This window comes from Durio zibethinus, chromosome 28, assembly GCF_047325235.1.
Source record: "Durio zibethinus cultivar Kanyao isolate XHJ-2024 chromosome 28, ASM4732523v1, whole genome shotgun sequence".
In the NCBI taxonomy this organism is placed as follows: Eukaryota; Viridiplantae; Streptophyta; class Magnoliopsida; order Malvales; family Malvaceae; genus Durio; species Durio zibethinus.
Genome location: NC_143189.1, coordinates 8,478,954 through 8,500,342, shown reverse-complemented (window position 1 = coordinate 8,500,342; position 21,389 = coordinate 8,478,954).

Genomic DNA, 21,389 nt, shown 5'->3' with positions numbered 1-21,389 from the left:
ATTAATTAGTAGTTTAATAATAATATAATAATACTAATTACAGTTGATTATTAAACTGCTAATAATAAATAATCATAATAATAAAAATTAATTAGTAAATAATTAAATGTTATTATTAAAATCAAGAATAATTAAATAATTAATAAACAAATAAAATTAATATTATACTTTAATTATAAAACTTGTGTAATGAACATTTAAATGACAAACAATATTAAATAATTATTATAATATATGCTCTAGACAATTTTTAATTTAATAATTATATAAAATTGTTAATATTAATATACATTTAACTATTTAAATCCCGATTTATATAATAATTAGAACTCTGTTTTATTATATAAGCAATTATTTGTATATTAGTAATAATCGATATTAACAAGTAATTTTATAATATATCAATTTATATATTAATAATTTAGATAATTATTCTATTTTTAAAATTATTATTATTTGAAATAAAATAATATTACCTTTTTAAATTTGTTCGATAAACAAATTTATTTTTTTAACTTTTACTTATTAATTTTGGAAATATTAAGAAATTTGTATTATTTTATTCTAGATAAGTTTTTATAAATTGAAACAATTCTTTTATGTCAAAACAAAAGGTCATAACGATTTTAAATAAATAATTATTCAAATAGTCATAATTATTTGAACTTGTTCTATATTATTAATATAAAATTACTTTAATGTAATCTATGTATAATTCAAACAAATATTTTAAAAGTAATAATGTTAAATTAATATATTTAATTTGTAAATCAATAGTTTTGCAAGCATATTTACTTAATTAATAATGTTATAATAATAGAATTTAATAATAGTATAATATTTTAATACTAATTTAATAATTATAGTAAATAAATTAATGATTAATATCAATTCAATATCAATAATACTAATTTATTAATATTTTGAAAAAAAATGAAATATTAATAATTTTAAATGAAAAATAAGTTATCAATTTATTAGTATTAGTTATTATTTAATTATATTTTAATATTAAACTATTAATACAATTGGTTATAAATGTTTTTGTTCATATAAGTTTGTTCGAAATAAAATAATATTAATTTATTAATATTTCAAAAATTAATAAAAGATTTAATAAATAAATAGATTTACAATACTAGTTCAATTAGTTATAACAATTTGAACATTTATTTATTTCAAATCATACTAAATTAATAATTTGTTAATAAATTTGAATCATACCTTTTGTAATTTAAACTTATTAAAAGTTTTTTAATTGAGTTGTCATAAAACAACAGCTAAATAGTTAGAAAAATATTACCTTTTAAATCTCTTAGTTATTAATTTTTTATATTTGAAATCTTATAATTCAAATATTCATAACTATTTGAATATTATTCTAATTTAAGTTTAAATTTGCTTAATTTAAAAATTAAATATTTAATTTCAAATCTATTTTAAAGTAAAAATATTTAAAGATTTGCTTTGTAATAAAACAATTGTTTTTGTTAATATAAGTTTGTTCGAAATAAAATAATATTGTTTTATTAATATTTAGAAAATAAATCTATAAGAGATTTAAAAAGAAAATCTATTTACCAAACTATTTCAAATAGTTTTGACTATTTCAATAATTATTTATTTGAAATCGTTATAATGTTTTATTTTATCATCAAATAATTGGTTTTGTTCGTACTATTTTATTTAGAATAAAATAATATTAATTTAATAATATTTTGAAACTTAATAACCAAGAAAATTAAAAAATAAATCTAATTGTTGAACCAATTCAAATTGTTAAGACTCTATAAATGATTATCTATTTCAAATCGTTATGACCTTTTCTTTTAACGTAAAACAATTGTTTTGTTCATACAAGCTTATTTGGATTAAAATAATACTAATTTTAAAAATTAATAAGTAAGTGATTTAAAAAATAAATTTATTTACTGAATCAGTTCAAATGGTTAAAATTATTAGAATAATTATCTATTTCATATCATTTATATTTATTTTGAATAATTATATCTTATAATTAATATGAATAATAGTATTATTATAATACTAGGTAGTTGTTAATTTTCATAATATTATTTAAATTGTATTATTAACAATATAATATAATAAATCTATTAATACTTAATATTAAATTATTTATTTATAATATAAATAGTCATAACTATTTGAACTTGTTTGGTAAATAGATTCATTTTTTAAATCTCTTACTCATTAATTTTTGGAATAGTAATAAGTTAGTGTTATTTTATTTCGAATAAGCCTATGTGAATTGATATAATTGTTTTATGGCGAAACAAAAGGTTATAACGATTTGAAATAGATAATTATTCAGATAGTTATTACTATTTGAACTTGTTTGGTAAACATATTTATTTTTTAAATCTTTTACTTATTAATTGTTGAAATATTAATAAATTAATATTATTTTAATTTGAATAAGCTAATATGAACAAAAATAATTATTTTATGACAAAACAAAAGGTCATAACTATTTGAAATAAATAATTGTTAATAGTTATAACTATTTAAAATTATTTGGTAAACAGATTTGCAACAAGCTTGTATGAACAGAATAAAATTATTTATGACAATACATAAGGTTATAGCAATTTGAAGTAGATAATTGTTCAAATAGTCATAATTATTTGAACTTGTTCAGTAAACAAATTCATTTTTAAAATCTCTCACTTAGTAATTTTTGGAATATTAATAAATTACAATTATGTTATTCTGAATAAGCTTGTATGAACAAAAACAATTGTTTTGTGAGAAAACAAAAGGTCATAACAATTTGAAATAGATAATTGTTCAAATAGTCATAATTGTTTGCACTGGTCAAGCCAATAGATACATTTTCTAAATCCATTACTTATTAATTTTCAAAATATTAATTAATTAGCATTACTTTATTTCGAATAAGATTATCTGAACAACAACAATTGTTTTATGATAAAACAAATGATCATAACAATTTGAAATAAATATTTGGTCAAATAGTTATAACTAATGAACTGATATGGCAAACAAATTTATTTTTTAAATCTTTTACGTATTAATTTTTGAAATATTAATAAATTAATATTATTTTATTCCAAACAAACTTATATGAACAAAAACATTTGTTTTATGACAAAATTGATATTATTAAAATAACTAATAATAATTATAAATATTATTAATTATATTTGATAAATGAATATAATAATTAAAATTTGAAATTATTTATAATTATATTTATAAATTAACCTTAATATTTATAATTAAGTTATATGTTTTTTATATTATTATAAAACTACAATTATTTTAAATTTAATTTTAAAATATAATATCAAATATTATTATAATATTTATTAATATTTATAATAAATTATATCTTATCTATAAGAAAATATTAAACTTTAAATATTTAATATAACATTGATATATCTATTTTATTGCTAATAAAATATAACAATTATAGTATATAATACAATAATTAATAATATTATTATAAAATAATGATAAATTATTATCTATTTATTTAATTATGTATTATCTATTATAATTAATATAAATTATTAATAATTTGATATATAACTAAACTATTTTATATATAGTTTTTTTTAATTCATTACTATATTATTAATTATAGATAATACCAATAATTATCTTAATATTATACTTTTTGGTTAATACTTAATATTAAATTATTTATTTAAACTATTTTATAATTTATAAATTATAATTTGTTATAGATTAACAAAACAAATATTATTAAATCTATTTAAATTAAATAACTACTTAATATTTAAATATTATCAAATAATAGTAATTATGTTTTATAATTATCGATTAGTTTCCTCTATTAATCTATATATAATAGAATTAAGAAATATAATTCAATTAATTATGAATAATAACAATAATACTTATTTAAATACTTATTAATAAGTAATAATTAGTCCAAACATTTTAATTATAATAGTTAATTAAATAAATTCTTATTAGTTATTTAATATAATAGAATATTAATTAATTAATATTATTAATTATCTAAATATTAGTTTGATAAATTATACATAACTATTATTCAATTGTTTAATAAAATTAATATTATTATATAATTAAATTAATAATATAATTTTATAATATTTATTATATTATAATATATATTTAATTTAAATATTTAATATATAAAAATGTTATATAATTATCCTAATAATATTAATCATTATGTTAATAATATTAAGTAATTATTAATATTAATTAAATTATAAATTAAGTACTTGTAATTTATTTTAATTAAATATTAATTATTATAAGCTAATTGAACATTTAAATATTAGTTATTTAATAATTATCAATAATTATAATAACTTTAGTTATAAAACATTCAAATAGTTTTTAATAATCTCTCTAATAATAATTAATTTAAAAATTATTCTAATTTATTAAGCTAATAGTTAATTTATTTATATTAATTATTTATTATAAATTTTAATTTATCATAAATTTTAATAATTACTATTAATATTTAATTCAATTAATATAATATAAGTTTAAATTATTAAACTAAAAATAATTAATATTTTAATAATATTAATAACTTTATTAATAATTTCTATTAAAATTATTAATCAAGTTTATCCAAAATAAAATAAGTATTTTATTATAATATTATAATTATCTTAATTATTATTAATATTTATTTTTAATATTAAAGATAAATTAATTTATATTATTTAATAATATAAATAATTATTATATATTAATCTATTTATTATATAATAGTTATTATATTTATTTATCTATCAATATTAATAATTATTTAATTTATTGTAAAACTAAACCTATTATTTATAATATAATAAATTTGTATTTATATATTTATATTATTATTAAGAATCAGCTTACCCTTACCAACCATATCCACAATCAGCTTATTCACCAACTTACCAATCAACCTTTCAAGTACCTGTATCAGCTTCAAAGCCTAACAATCAAGTAAGTGGTTTAAAGAGATCTTGGGATAACTAAGAAAGAGCATAAATTGACCCTATCCCTATGACTTACACTGAGTTATTCCTAAAATTGGTAAAGAACAACTTGGTATCTCCAGTTATTTTAGAACTATTAAAGCCACCTAATCCAAAGTGGTACGATGCTAATGCGACGTGTGATTATCATAGTAGAAACGTGGGTTATTCTATTGAAACCTACCCTACTTTCAAACATAAATGCAAAGTTTGATCCGAAAAGGCTTAGTGAGCTTCAACGAATTAAGAAGGCAAGATGTCAATAAAAATCCTTCACCTAATTGCACAAGGGGATAATTTTGAAAATGATGTTAAGGCTGGTTAGAAGCTACTTGTCATTCTAGATTTCTTTTATAGTAATGTTAGGATTTCTTTTATGTAATAGGATTTCATTTGTTATCATTTTAATAAAAGACAAGTTGATGCATTTCATTACATTTTCTCTTTCATCATAACCACTATTCCATGCTTATATTTTTCCCACATGTCTTTTCAGTCCCATTCTCATATTCTCAATGATGAATATTTAGATGATGCTAACACTAATTCTGAGATTTAATTTTGAGAACTCATTCACATTGATCTGAGAAGATTATTAGAGCAAAATGAGCCAGTTACTAGCAGATGTAAAATTAGTATGTCTTGAAGATGTGCAGATTTGTAAGCTTGTTTTTATTCAATAGATGATTTTCAAGGAAAGCATTTACATTTGAGATGAAAAATTATCATATTTCTTTTACCATTTGAAAAACCATTCATTGCTACCCCTTTAAGCCTATTATGATTTTTTTTTTCTAAAAAACCTCGACCAAGGATCACCCTCCACACTAGGGATAATTTTTGAAGAAAGAAAGAGGTAAAAGATCATAAAAAATCTCAAAGATATAAAGCAAAAGGAAAGAAAGAAAGAAAAGTAAAACAAAAGAAAGAGAGGAAAGAGAAATGAATGCCATACATGATTTGGGGTAAAGTAATGAGAGTCTTTGTGTGGGAAATGAGATGAAAAAAAAAAGTAGTGAAATGAAGTGGAAAAGGGCAAAATGCCAAGTTGTTTCAAATGATGAAAAATGATCCTTTGGTTTTGAACCCTTTAAACACATGTTTTGAGCCTATTTTTATCCATTTCTTTCATGACCCCTCACCATGACCTATATTACAACCTTTAAAAGTCCATGTGAGTGTTCGAATTGAATGATCATATGTTAGGCTAAGGCATGCTCATGATGGAACAATGGAATCATGCTACATTACTCTAGAGATTGATAGGTGGGAGATATCACTAATGGATGAAAAATGATAAGAGGAAAAAAAAAAAAAAAGAAAGAATGGGGAAATGTAAAAGAAGAGAAAAGGAATATTTAAATTAAAAACCCAAAAGGGTGATTTGAGTAGAAAACCTTTGAATTGAAAGTTGGATAGCTCAAATTCATAGAAGATCAAAGACATATGAAGATCTCTCAAAGCTGAAACAAAGTTTGATGAGCTTAAATGATTTTGATAGTCAATAAAATGAGTTTTAAAAAAGAATCCTGGATTAATGTTTAGAATTTTCTAAATATTCATTGTTTAGATATACCATTCATCTAACTTGTTTCTTTTCCTATTTGTTTTTGTACCAAAGTCATTCTTCATTGATTACCTTTCTCTCAATTCACCTTGTGCTCTTTTATTCTTAGATCCCTAAAAATAAATTAAGAAAATGTTTGATTGCATTATAATTGTCATGACTTGAAATGATAATGAATGAATGACAAAGTGCATAAAAGAATCTTGTATTCCTTTGAAAAAAATCCAAGATGATAAGGAAAAAATAAAGAGAGTGTAAAAACCTAAAAAGATTATTTGAAAGGATGCATGATGTGACCAAATGATGAATATGGTGATGGATTGGTCTACATAACTTATGAGTTATGATCAAGTGATGAACATAATGTGAATCAATTGATAAAATTTATTCTAAGATTGATAATGCTGAGAAACCTGTGAGTTATGATTAAATGATATAGGGTAATGGACAAAATTTATTCTGGAATGGCTAGTGCTGAGAAGCCTATGAGTGGTGACCAAGTGATAAAAGATAGAATTTGTTTTGGAATGGATAGTGTTGAGAAGCCTATGGGTGGTGACAAAGTGATAGAAGATAGAATTTGTTTGAAATTGCTAATGCCAAAAAGCCTGTGAGTGGTGACCAAATGATAAAGAATGAAATTTGTTCTAGAATGACTAGTGCTAAGAAGCCTATGAGTGGTGATCAAGTGATAGAAAATAGAATTTGTTCTGGAACAGCTAGTGCTAAAAAGCTTATGAGTGGTGACCAAGTGATAGAAGACAGAATTTGTTTTGAAACGACTAGTGCTAAGAAGCCTGTGAGTAGTGACCAAATGAGGAAAGATGAAATTTGTTCTAAAATGGCTAGTGCTAAAAAGCTTGTGAGTGGTGACCAAATGATGAAAGACAAAACTTGTTCTAAACTTGCTAATGTTGAGAAGCCTATGAATGATGATCAAGTGATGAAAATGATGAGGATCAATTGATGAAACTTAAGAAGCTAAAATGGGAAAATGTGAAATGATAGGGACTTGAGAACCATGTTACCACATTAGATTTTACAACAGTGCCATCTGCATTACATGCATTGCATTTGCATTATGCAATAAACATTTGACTTATGGTTGAAAACATGTCATTTTTAGTATTGTGAGAATCTAGATTGTTGCATTCGCACCATTAAGAAAGCATTCGCATCATTGGTCATGACATTTATTATATACAAAATTTTGACTTTGAAAGTCATCTGGAAAAAAATCGTGAATCTTTGGATGAAATCTTTTAAAATAAAATTGTGAACCCTCAAATGAGAATCTTTAAGTCTTGAATGAGAATCTTTGAGTCTTAAATGAGAATCTTTGAGTATTAAATGAGAATTTTTAAGAAATCCGCAAATAAGAATCTTTGAGTTTTAAATGAGAATCTCTGAGTCTTAAATGAGAATCTTTGAGTTTTCAAATGAGAATCTTTGAATTTTCAAATGAGAATCTTTGAATTTTCAAATGAGAATCTTTGAGTCTTCAAATGAGAATCTTTGAGTCTTCAAATGAGAATTTTTGAAATGTGAAACCATGAGAAATTTATCAGATGTGAATCTTCAAACTCGAATAAGAAACTTTGAACTTTTGGATGTGAACCCCAAATTTAACTCGAATGAAAAGCTTTGAACTTTTGGATGTGAATCTCCAAAATTCAAATCTTTAAATGTGGATGAGTCTTGCAATTTGCAAGTGCAAATTTAAGATCATGCAAATTTGAATTCTTATAAAACTGAAATTTTGAGAATCAAATTTCAGTGAATTTTTATGAAGTTGAAAGGTTCTTACGAATCTGAACCTTTGGAATTTCAAACTCGAATTGTGAATCTTTGAGTTTTCATTACAAATTTCATCAGACCTAATTTATGACTCCTTTGGACATGATTGTCAAGGAACCTTTATTTTTCAAAGTTGTTGTGCCTTTGTTTAGAAGAGCCATTTATTTTTCCTAAAGTTGTTGAACCCTTGTTTACTTTTTCAAGAAAAACAAAAAAGAAATAAAAGAAAAAAAATGAAAAAATGAATGTATTGGGATGATCAAAGGTAGGGTATCTATGTCTTTGCATAATTCTTGTTACACAAGAAATGCACAAAGAGGGGCAATTGTAGACACCCTAATTGATCCGGACCTAAGCCCATTGGGCCTAGTTTAATAGTGTCCAGTAGTCAGGCCCAGTTATTTATTATTTTTATGGGCTTTTTATTTTTTATTTTGATTTTTCTTTTCATTTTTAGATAATAGGATAATAGCTTAAATTTGTAAAAGATAAAAAAAATAAAAAATACAAATTATGTCATGCATGGGATGCTGGCAGAATTGCAATGGGTTTTAATTTCCTTAGGTTCAAGGATAATGAAAAAATCCAATCAAGGGTGAGACTTAGAGTTAATTAGGAACCCTCCTGATTCATCCTATAAATACCAGACAGAACACACAAAAAAGAACACACAAGGAAATGAAAAAATAGAGAGAGAAAAGCATAAAGCAAAAAAATTTTTGAGAGTTTTTTGGGTTAAAAAATAAATTTTGTATGAAGATAAATATTGTATTTAATTAATTTGAACTTGTATTAATATTAATAAAAATAATTAATTAACTTATTTAATAGTAATAATAAATTAATAATATTATACTATAGTAATTAATATTTATTAGTAATATATTTAGTTATAACATAAAATAGTTATATTAAAATATTATATTTATTTATCTTAATTTAATTAACTAATATAATTAATATATATAACAACAAATAACAATAAGAAAATTAATGAGCAAGAGATTTAATAACAGTATATAATTATAATATAATTGATTATATATTTTAACTATTAATTAATATAATTAATTCTTATCAGATTATTCAATAATATAAGTAATTATATAAATAACTTAAATATTTATTTGTTACATGATTACTATCAAATATTTTATGACTAAATAAAAGGTTAATAGTTTTAACTATTTAAACTGGTATGACAAACACATTTATTTTTTAAATATCTTACTATTAGTAAGTTATATCTATATTATAATTATTATTTTATTATATTAACAAATAATATGTTAACTAATAGTATCAATTACTTTATCATATTAAATAATGTATTAATTATATAATTAAATATTATATAATTATATTTGATTAATATATTAAATATAATAAATTAATAATTTATAAATAATTTAATAATTATTAGTAACTAATTATTATAATTAATTAGGTAGTATTAATATATTATAAATTATTATCAATAATAATTAGTAATAATTAAATTAAAATTAAAATTTTAATTATCAAATTTATAATTAAATAATTTAAATTAATTATTATTAATTAATAATATTTTTTAATATTCTTTGTAATTATTTTTAAATATTATATTAAAAATAATTTTGAAAATTATAATAATACTAATAGTAATATTCAAATAGATTTGAAATATATTAAAAATTAGTATCATTAATAATGATATTATTATTAGTATTAAATATTATTACAAATAATATAATAATTTTATATTTATAATAAAATATAAATAATTTTGAAATAATATAAATATATTAGTTATATTATTTATTAAATTATATATAATTTGGTAATCAAATACTTGTTTCATATCTTACAAGTTTTGTTTTAAATAATTATTATTTATTTAACTAAATTATTATAAGGATTTTAATTTTAATATTAATTTATTTTTAATATTATAATTTTATATTAGTAATATTTAATTACTAATTTTATAATTAAATAGTTATTTAATATGTAATTAATAATTATAATTATAATTAAATAAGTAATTAATTACACATTTATTACTTTTATGTAAATATCAATAATATGTAAATTAATTAAGTTGAAGTTTTGATTATATAAACTTCAATACCCGGTGCCAAAACCCCTATCTTCAGCTGAAAAAACGTAGAATTCCCAGGCTCTATACTCGCGGCTGCCATATAATAATCCATGCTCCACGATATTATCAATTAAATTAAAATAATATTGTTAATAATCATGACTATTTGAAATCTCTTGCTTAAATTATTAAACTTGCAAATAATTTTATTATAATTATTTTTCAAATCTTGTTTTTTGATATTATAAATAAAAATATCATAATAATAATAATAAATAATTATATTATTATTAAAATATAATTATAATCCATAATAATTCAAATTATATTAACTATTTCAATTATTATATAATTAATAATAACTCTTATTATTTTAATAAATAAACTAAATTATTTATATATTTATTATAAATATAATTCTATTATATTAATAAAAATTAATATAATTAATTGGAAAATAATTATAAATATTTAATTTATTTTAAATATGTTATTTTAATTTAATATATATACAAGCTTTCAAAATTATCTATTAGATGAATTATAATAATTTATTAGTTCCAAACCCACCTCATAATATTACAATATAATTATATTATATAAGTTATAAATATATTTAAATAATAATAATAAACTTATTTATATAATAATTATTTATTAATTAATAAAAAAGATTCTGTTTAATTTTAATATAAATTTATTTATATAGTTCTAAATTAATATTATAACATTATTAATATGTAAAATATAAAATAATTATTATTTAAAATCTATTTTAATATATTAATAATTATAATAAATATTTATTATTATCGTATTAATAATATTATCAAAACTAATACATTATAATAATTTAAATTACGATAATTAATTATTTTTATTTTGGATAATTAATACAAATAAATCTAATTATTTATTCATACCTATTAATAATTGTAAATATTGATTTGATAGAGGTTTGTTAAGGGTAATCCATATTATAATTAAATATACTATCATAACAAATAATTGTTGTTGAAGCAAATGGTATAATAATATCTCAATTATTATTAATAATTATTATATATATTGCTAATAATTAATATATATATTAGTTAAATATAACGATAATTTAACTATCATAACTAATATTTTTTGTTATTAATTATTATTATAAATCAAATAAGTATATTTAAATTCTATATTAATATGAAAATTGTCTTATTATTTAATTATTTTGTTATTATAACATTTAAATATTATTATTATTTAAATAAATAACATGAATATTATAATCATTTATATTATTATTAAAAATTAGTTATAATAATTAGTCAAAATAATTCAATATTAATGATAATTTGATAATAATTTGATAATTAATTGCTTGGATAAATTTAAATAAATAATTTACTAATTTATTAAAGTTTAATAAGTAATTTATTAAATTTAATTGTTATCAGATAAATTTATTATTAAGTTTATTGTTATTCAAATATTAATATCTTATTATAAATTATAATCGATTAAAAGATCATCATAGATGATTTATTAAATACCTATTATTTAATACAATTTGGATAATTTATTTTATTAATTTATTAATTATATAAATATTAATCCATGGTAATTATTATAATTATTAAAAAACTATCTTATTTATAATTATATTTTTTATAATTATTAACTATTTAACTGATTTGATAAATAGATTTATTTTAATTAATATTTATTTATTACATTTTAAATCATATTATAATTTATGATACTATTTGTTAATAACTTAATTAAAAAATTAATTATTAATTTTTTATAATCAGTTGATAAAAAAAACTATTTTGTTATTATTTAAATTAATAATAAATTAAATAAATATTATATTAATAACTTGTTAATATAACTTATTATTTATTAGTATACTATAACTAATTTATAATATAATATCAAGTATAAATAATAATAATATAATTATTATAATTCATAATTTATAAATATTATAATAATATAATAAATTATGTAAATAAATATATATAATTATTTAATCTAATTATTAATTTATTAATCTATTCAATAAACTATTTAATAAGTACTAACCAATAGTACTACTTTATAAAATAATATTTTATTAATTTATTAATGTTAAATTAAATTAACAAAAATATAAATGCAAAATTAAACTTTAAAACATAGCTTGTTTTATAATAAATTCATAATTTATAATTAATATAGTTTATTAATTTATAAATTAATTTGTAATGTGATAAAATATCATTTTATAATTGTTAAATGACTTATGATAATATTAACATATAATATTAATAATAGTTAATATTAAACAAGATAAATTTGATATAATTATGAATAGATAATTGTTCAAATAGTCTTATAATAATAATAGTAATAATAATAATATTATTATTATTATTTATAATAATATTCGGAATAAAGTAATTATTTATTACTTATAATCCTATATAATTTAATTAAATGATTAAATTAATATAAACTAAATAAATATTTTATTAATTATTCAAATAGAATTATTTTATCAATAATCAAAAAAATTAATCATTATTAATTATTAATAATGTATATTTATATTAATAAAAATATTATATTCATTAATTATAATAAATAATAATAATTTATTATTTACTTAATATAATTTGGATTAATTGTATTAGTTTAATAAGGTAAATATTTATAATTAATATTTAAATTAAAAATATTAACAATTATTTTAATGAATATTTTAATAATCAATTTATTAATTATTATTTTAATAAATTAATAATTATATTATTGTATTATTATTACTAATAACATATATAGATATCATAGTATAAATATTAATTTATTAGTAATTTATTATTAACTAATCGATAAAATTATTAATTAATTTTAATAATTTTAAACAATAGTATGCAAATTATATTAAATAATTTGACTTTTAGTTATATTAAAATAATACTATAATATTATTGAATTAATACAATAATAATTGTTTATAAATTATTAGTCCAAATTATCGTTAATATAATAATTGAATGGAAATGTTTATCATTATTAATAGTTAATAATTATAAATTAATATTATAATTATTATTTATTAAATAGTTTTGTTATTAAACTATTATATAACAATTATATAATTAATTAACTTATTAAACTAATATCTAATTAACTATTATTTAATTTATATTTAATTACAGTTTAATTATTAAATAACTAATATTTAATGTTCAAATAATATTATTATTTAATAATAATTTAGTTTAATTATTATCAATAATTATTAAGTTATAAAAATATATTTATTATTAATATTTGAATTAATAAATCAGTATTATTTTATTTCGAATAAACTTGTATGATAAAAAATAATTGTTTTGTGACAAAACAAAAGGTCATAACGATTTGAAATCGATAATCATTCAAATGGCCATAATTATTTGAACTGATTCGATAAACTGATTTATGTTTTAAATCTCTAACTTATCAATTTTTATAATATTAATAAAGTAATATTATTTTATTTGAGATAAGCTTTTAGGGACTGAAACAATTGTTTTATGATAAAATATAAGGTCATAACGATTTCAAATAGATAATTGTTCAAATAGTAAAAAATATTTGAACTTGTTTGGTAAATAGATTTTTTTTCTAATTTCTTACTTAATAATTTTCTAAATGTTAATAAATTAGTATTATTTTATTTCGAATAAGCATGTATGAGTTGAAGCAATTATTTTATGACTAAACAAAATGTCAAAACGATTTGAAATAGATCATTGTTCTAATAGTCTTATCTCTTTGAACTGATGTAACAAACACATTTATTTTTTAAATCCTTATTTATTAATGTTTAGAATATTATTAATTTAGCAATATTTTACTATGAATAAGCTTGTTGAACAGAAATTAAATGTTTTAGGACAAAACAAAAATCATAACAATTGGAGATAGATAATTGTTCAAATAGTCATAACTATTTGAACTGGTTTGGTAAAAGGATTTAGTTTTTAAATCTCTTATTAATTTTTAAAATAGTAATAAAATAGTATTATTTTATTATGAATAATTTTGTATGAATAGAAACAATTGGTTTTGGAACATTAATTTTTAAATAAATTTATTTTTAAAATTTTTACTTATTAATTTTTGGAACATTAATAAATTTATATTATTTTATTTGAAATAAGCTTGAATGAATAGAACCAATTGTTTTATGACAAAACAAAAGGTTGTAATGTTTTGAAATAGATAATTATTAAGATAGTCATAACTATTTGAACTTATTCGATAAACATATTTATTTTTTTAATTCTCTTACTTTTTAATTTTTGGAATATTAATAAATTAGTATTATTTTATTTCAAATAAGCTAACATGAATTGAAACAATTGTTTTATTACAAAACAAAATGTTACAATGATTTGAAGTAGATAATTATTCAAATAGTCATGACTATTTGAACTTGTTTGGTAAACTTATATTTTTAAAATCTTTTACTTATTAATTGTTGAAATATTAATAAATCAATATTATTTTAATTCGAATAAGCTCGTATGGATAGAAACAATTGTTTTATGACAAAACAAAAAAGTCATAAGAATTTGAAATAAATAATTATTTAGATAGTCATAACGATTTGAATTTGTTCGATAAATAGATTTATTTTTTAAATCTTTTACTTATTAATTATCTTATTAATAACTATTTATAAATTATTTTTATAAGTATAACTAAAAATTAAATAATTAATATAATTAATATAATATCAAACAAGTTTAATATAATAGATTTAATTTATTTGATACATAAATATTATTATTTTTGTATCTTAACAATATTATCAATTATTGTATATTTATCAAATATATTATTAAATTATTCTAAATAATATTAATTATTAGTAATTAACTTGTTCTAATAATAAATATAATAACCTAATCCTTTTCTAATATTATAATTATAATTATTATAATTATAATAGATTCGAATAATATAATATTAAATTAGTAATATTTGATAATTATATTATCAAATAATTAATTTATTTAAAATAGATAATTAATAGAATAAATAAACAATTGTTTATTACTTAAATTTTAAATTAATTTTACTAATTAGATAGTACTATATATTAAATAAAATAAATAATATATAATTGTTGTTTATAATAGTAAATATTATTTAAAATAGTTAATAATATTTTGAAAATTATTTTTTATTTAATTTATATATTATGATAATTAATTTAACTAATAAATTAGATATTATTATACTATATTTATAAATGAAGATTAAATATTATTATAATTATTGTAATATTGATATATTATTATTACTGATAATTAAGTTTAATATTCATTAATTTTATAGTATATTAATGAAATATTATTAATAATATTTATATAATTACTAATATAATAATATTATATGTTTATAATTATAATTAATATCATAAATTAAAATAATTTAAAATTGATAATAAATAAAATTACTTATAAGCATTTATTATATCTATTTCTAATTTTTTAACACTAAATAATATTGATATTATTTTATTATTTGTAAATAAAAATTTATTTCATAATTTTTGTTATTTTATATTTTGTATATAAATATTTGAATTGTATATAATTAATTAAATTAATTAATTAATAAATTTAAAATTAATAACTATTAATAAATATATTTATTCATTACAAATAAAAATATTTGTAATAATTAATATTATTATATAATAAGTATATACATTTTAATTATAATTTAAATAAATAAATAATTTAATATAGTTTTGTTATTTGATTTATACTTTAAATATATTAATTAAACAATTAATAATTAATATTACTTTAAATATATTGTTTAAGATTAACTTTTAAGTATATTGGTTATACTGTTTGATATTATTGTATTTAAATATATATAGTATATTATTTATACAATTGTTTTTAATATTATTAAAACTATTATTTTATTATAAGTAAATAGAAAAGATAATAATAAACAATAAATTATTATAATTATTATAATAATTAAACAATATATTATATATTGTATTAGCTTATATAATAGAATAAATTATATTAATTAATAAGTAAATGTATTATTATAGTTTCTATCCAAATATTAAAATGTAAAATATAACTTAATATTATTATAGTTTTCTATTTAAAGTAATAATTATTAAATAATTATAAAATTTTCTATTAATTGTAATAATGTTATAATAATAGTTAAATGTTATATTTTAACATTATTTAACATATATTAATTTTCTATTATAATTATAATAATTAGTTTAATATATATAATCGAAGTACGTAATAAAATTATAATATTATAATAAAAATATTATATTGTTTAATTTTTTCAAGTAATTATTCAAATCAATAAATATATATTTATATATATTTGAATAAATAGTTAAAATAGTATACTACAATATTATAATAATTATAATATTCAAATAATTTTTTAAGTTATATCTAATTAAATATTATTTAATTATAAATTAGTATTATTTCGAACAAGTTTAAATAATTATGACCATTTGAACAATTATTGATTTGAAATTGCTATAACCTTTTGGTTTGTCATATAATGATTTTATTTGTTCAAATAACCTTACTTCGAATAAAATAATGCAAATTTATTAATATTAAGACAATTAATAAGTAAAAGATTTAAAAAATAAATTTATTTATCGAACAAATTCAAATCGTTATGACTATCTGAATAATTATTTATTTCAAATTCTTATGACTTTTTTGTTTTGTCATAAAATAATTGTTTCCGTCCATACGAGCTTATTCTTAATAAGTAAAATTTATATTATCTATTTAATGATTATATATTTATAATAAAATATTTAATATTAAATTATTGCAATTGTTAATATTAATCAAACTTATTAATCAATATATATATAAATTACAATTACAAATAATAAATTATAAGATTTATTTTTATATGAATTTATTCAAATATTTTATATAATTATAGTATTAAATATTATTAATAAAAATAGTAATAATATATTACTTAATTAATATGTTAGCCTTGAATTGATCCTTATTTTGAAATGACAAAACATTAAAGCTAAATAAAACTTGATCAAGATTTTGAAAAAGGATTTATTTAGTACATGTTCTTAAGTTTTATATTTTGGTACTAAATAAATAATATGATTTTCAAAGTTTAAACAAACCTTTCTTGGTGTCATATTTCTCAAACCAAATCTATTTTTAAAGATTATTTATTTTGAGCTTAAATGAAAGTCCAATTGTTGTTTTTAAAGTGAACTTATTCATTTTGAACTTAATACAATTTTGATAATATTGGTTTTGAGAAATAGATTAACTTAAGAAAGCTATTTTACAATAACAAAGTTTTCCAACATTGAACTTGTTTTATTTTTCTGTATTAATTCACAAAGTCTTAATATTTGAATTTTATATGGTTGGAAAGCTCTTTGAGTCTACTTTCTAATGGATCAAACAAAATCAAAATTCAAATTTTCTAAGAAAATATTTGAATTTTTACTAAACACTCTGTAGTTGTTAGAAAAACTGCACAAGGCATAAGTTTAAAAATTCATTATAATTCGTAACACAGTGAATTAGGTGTTTATATGGATAGAAAGCACTTTAAGTATAGTTTCTAAATCTTCAAACGGTTTGTGATTTGGATTTATATAACTCAAGATATGATCAAATTAGTTAGTAGAGTGTAGAATAGGAGATAACCACCTAGCCACTGACAGGATCGATCCCCTCATGGAAGGGATCAAATTGGTCGTGATTTTTAAAGGTAAATTAGTTCAAAACATGAACCAATCGATGCCCTCATTGAAGGGATTGATTGATTCTAGGCAAAAACACTCCGACGACTACTTTTTGGTGCTTCCAAAGGCTATTTTCTTCTCCCAAACACTTCCAACGGCTACCTCTTCAATTTCTCTATAAATTGGGCACTCCAACACACCAAGAAGATTGATGAATCAAGAGAGCAAGAGCCAATAAGCCACATTTTCATTCTCTCAAAGAATCAAGAGTTTTTAGAGCTTAAAAGTCCATATCTTTGTATTTATTGTATCCAATTTTTATTTGTTGTTCATTCATCATTTTCTTAAAGCCTTAGAGAGATTGTTCTATTGTTTGCAAAATTACCTTTGATATACAAGGGTGGAAGAGAACAAGAGGTGAGGTATCTTCTTGAGAGCTTTGTAGTGAGATTGGGTAAAATACTACAAAGGATAGAGGTTTCTATTTTAAGCCTTAGAAAAAAAAAAGATAGGTTGTATTTTCAATTCAAGAATAGTGGATTGAAGCCTTGGTGTGGATAACCAAGAAGAGAGGACGTAGGTGCCTTGTGAAGAAGGACCGAACCTTTATAAATCATTGTGTTTGATTTTTTTATCTCTATATCCTTACAATTTATTGTTGTTTATATTTGATTTTAGATTCATTAATTGTTATTGTTTGCATTATATTTTCATCAAAAGTGCTTATTGTTTTAATTTCCATTCAATTATATTGAAATCATTTGTTTAGGAAGAATTTAGAGAAATCCAATTCACCCCCTCTTAGATCACCATCTAAACTATAAAGCTAACATAATACAATATATATTTAATTATAACATTAAATAGTCATAACTATTTGAATTAGTATATTATATATTTTAATCTAATTTATTATTATAATTTTATAAATATTATAAAATAGAAATTTGTTATTTATGATTATATTATAATAATATCTATTAATTATATAGTTAATTAATAATTGATTAATTTTATTATAATATTTGTTAAATTAATTAGTAATATAATTAATTTATTATATAATTTATATAACTTTAAATTAGATAAAATAATTATCTTAATTTTTATAAGATAAACTATTATAATTAAATATAATATATTGTTATTTATCTAAATATATTATAATTATTTATTTATATATATAATTATATTATTTTTTTAATTAATAATAATATATTGATACTATATAAATATTATTTTAGATTATATATAATTAAGTAATATTAAAATATATTATATTTTATAATAGAATTCATAAAAATCCTAATTAAAATAAACAATAATAAAATATATAATAATTATATTAATATAATTTATAATAAGTTAAATTATTAATTGCTATGTATATTAATATATATTATATTAATCAAATAATATAATATTATCCTTTTAATAATCATGCATATTATTTGAAAGTTAAATATTATAATAGTTTAATAAATTATACTATTATAACATTTAAGTGCTATGTATAATTACATAATAGTTATTATATTTATAGTTAATTTACAATAGTATTATATTTTAATAATATTTATAACTGTATATAAATTAATTAATAATATAAATTATATGTATTCAAATAATATATTAATAATTTAATATTTAATTATTTATCATAATTAATAATTATTTATATCAATCATATCATTTTATATAATTAATTATATTAATAAACTTATATATCAACAATTAAATAAACTAGTTTGGTAAACAAATTTATTTTTTAAATCTCTTACTTATTAATTTTTGAAAGATTAATAAATTAGTATTATTTTATTTCGAATAAGCTTGTATGATAAAAAAAAACAATTGTTATATGACCAAATAAAAGGTAATAACAATTTGAAATAAATAATTGTTGAAATGGTCATAACTATTTAAACTGATTTGGTAAACATATTCACTTTTTAAATCACATACTTATTCATTTTTCTTAATAAAATAATTAAATAAAATTTTAATTAATTAATAGCATAATAATATAAGAAAATTTAATGTTATAATATATAAAATAATTTTATATTAAATAAATTTATTTTATATATTTTTAATTAATTATTATAAATATATTATAATAATATAATTATTTTATATATAAATAATTTACATAATAATTTATATTGTTATTTAAGAATAACTAGTTATATAAATAGAAAGGGGATTTTAAAATATATAATTTAATTATAATTGTTTATTTTTATATATAAAAAATTATAGTCAAACTTAGTAATTTATAGTATAATATCAAGTATAAATAATAATAATAGGAATTAATAATTTATTTGATAATTTGTATATATTATAAATTTATATTTATATAATTATAAATAATATATAATTTATTAATTTTTATTTAATTAATAAATATTTGTTTATTTAATTTAGTAATTATTTATTTTAAAATAAATATTAATGTTGATATTTTAATTAATAATTTATTAGTATTTACTAAAAATATATATTATAAACTATTTATAATGTTATTAAGTAGTTATTTATATAATCTCTTATTAACTTATATTATTTAAATAATAATTATTTCAATTTAATATTATATACTAAAAACTTAAGTTATTAATATATTAAAATAATATATTATAAATTATTGATACTAAAATTATTCATTTGTAATATTATATTTATATTATATCAACTATAATTGATAATAGTTTATTATATACCTTAATATAATATAATATATTATAAAATTATAATATAAATATACAACTATTTATAATAATGACTATTAGTTATTATATGAAATTTGCATTAGATCTATTTATAATTATTATTTACAATAATATCTAATAATTTATTAGAATAAATAAATAATTGTTATTTATAAATATTATGATATAAATTTAATATTAACTTGATTATAATTTATTATAATAATTAATACTAAATTATTAAATTATAATTAATATACTAATTTAAATAACTAATCTATTTACTTTGATAAAAATCAATTAAAATAATTTTATTATATTAACTAATAAAATTAGTATTATTTATTATAAAATAATTCAATAATATTATTAAATTAGTTTAATAATATTATTATTATTTAATAATTCAATAATATTAACTTATTATATAATATTCTTT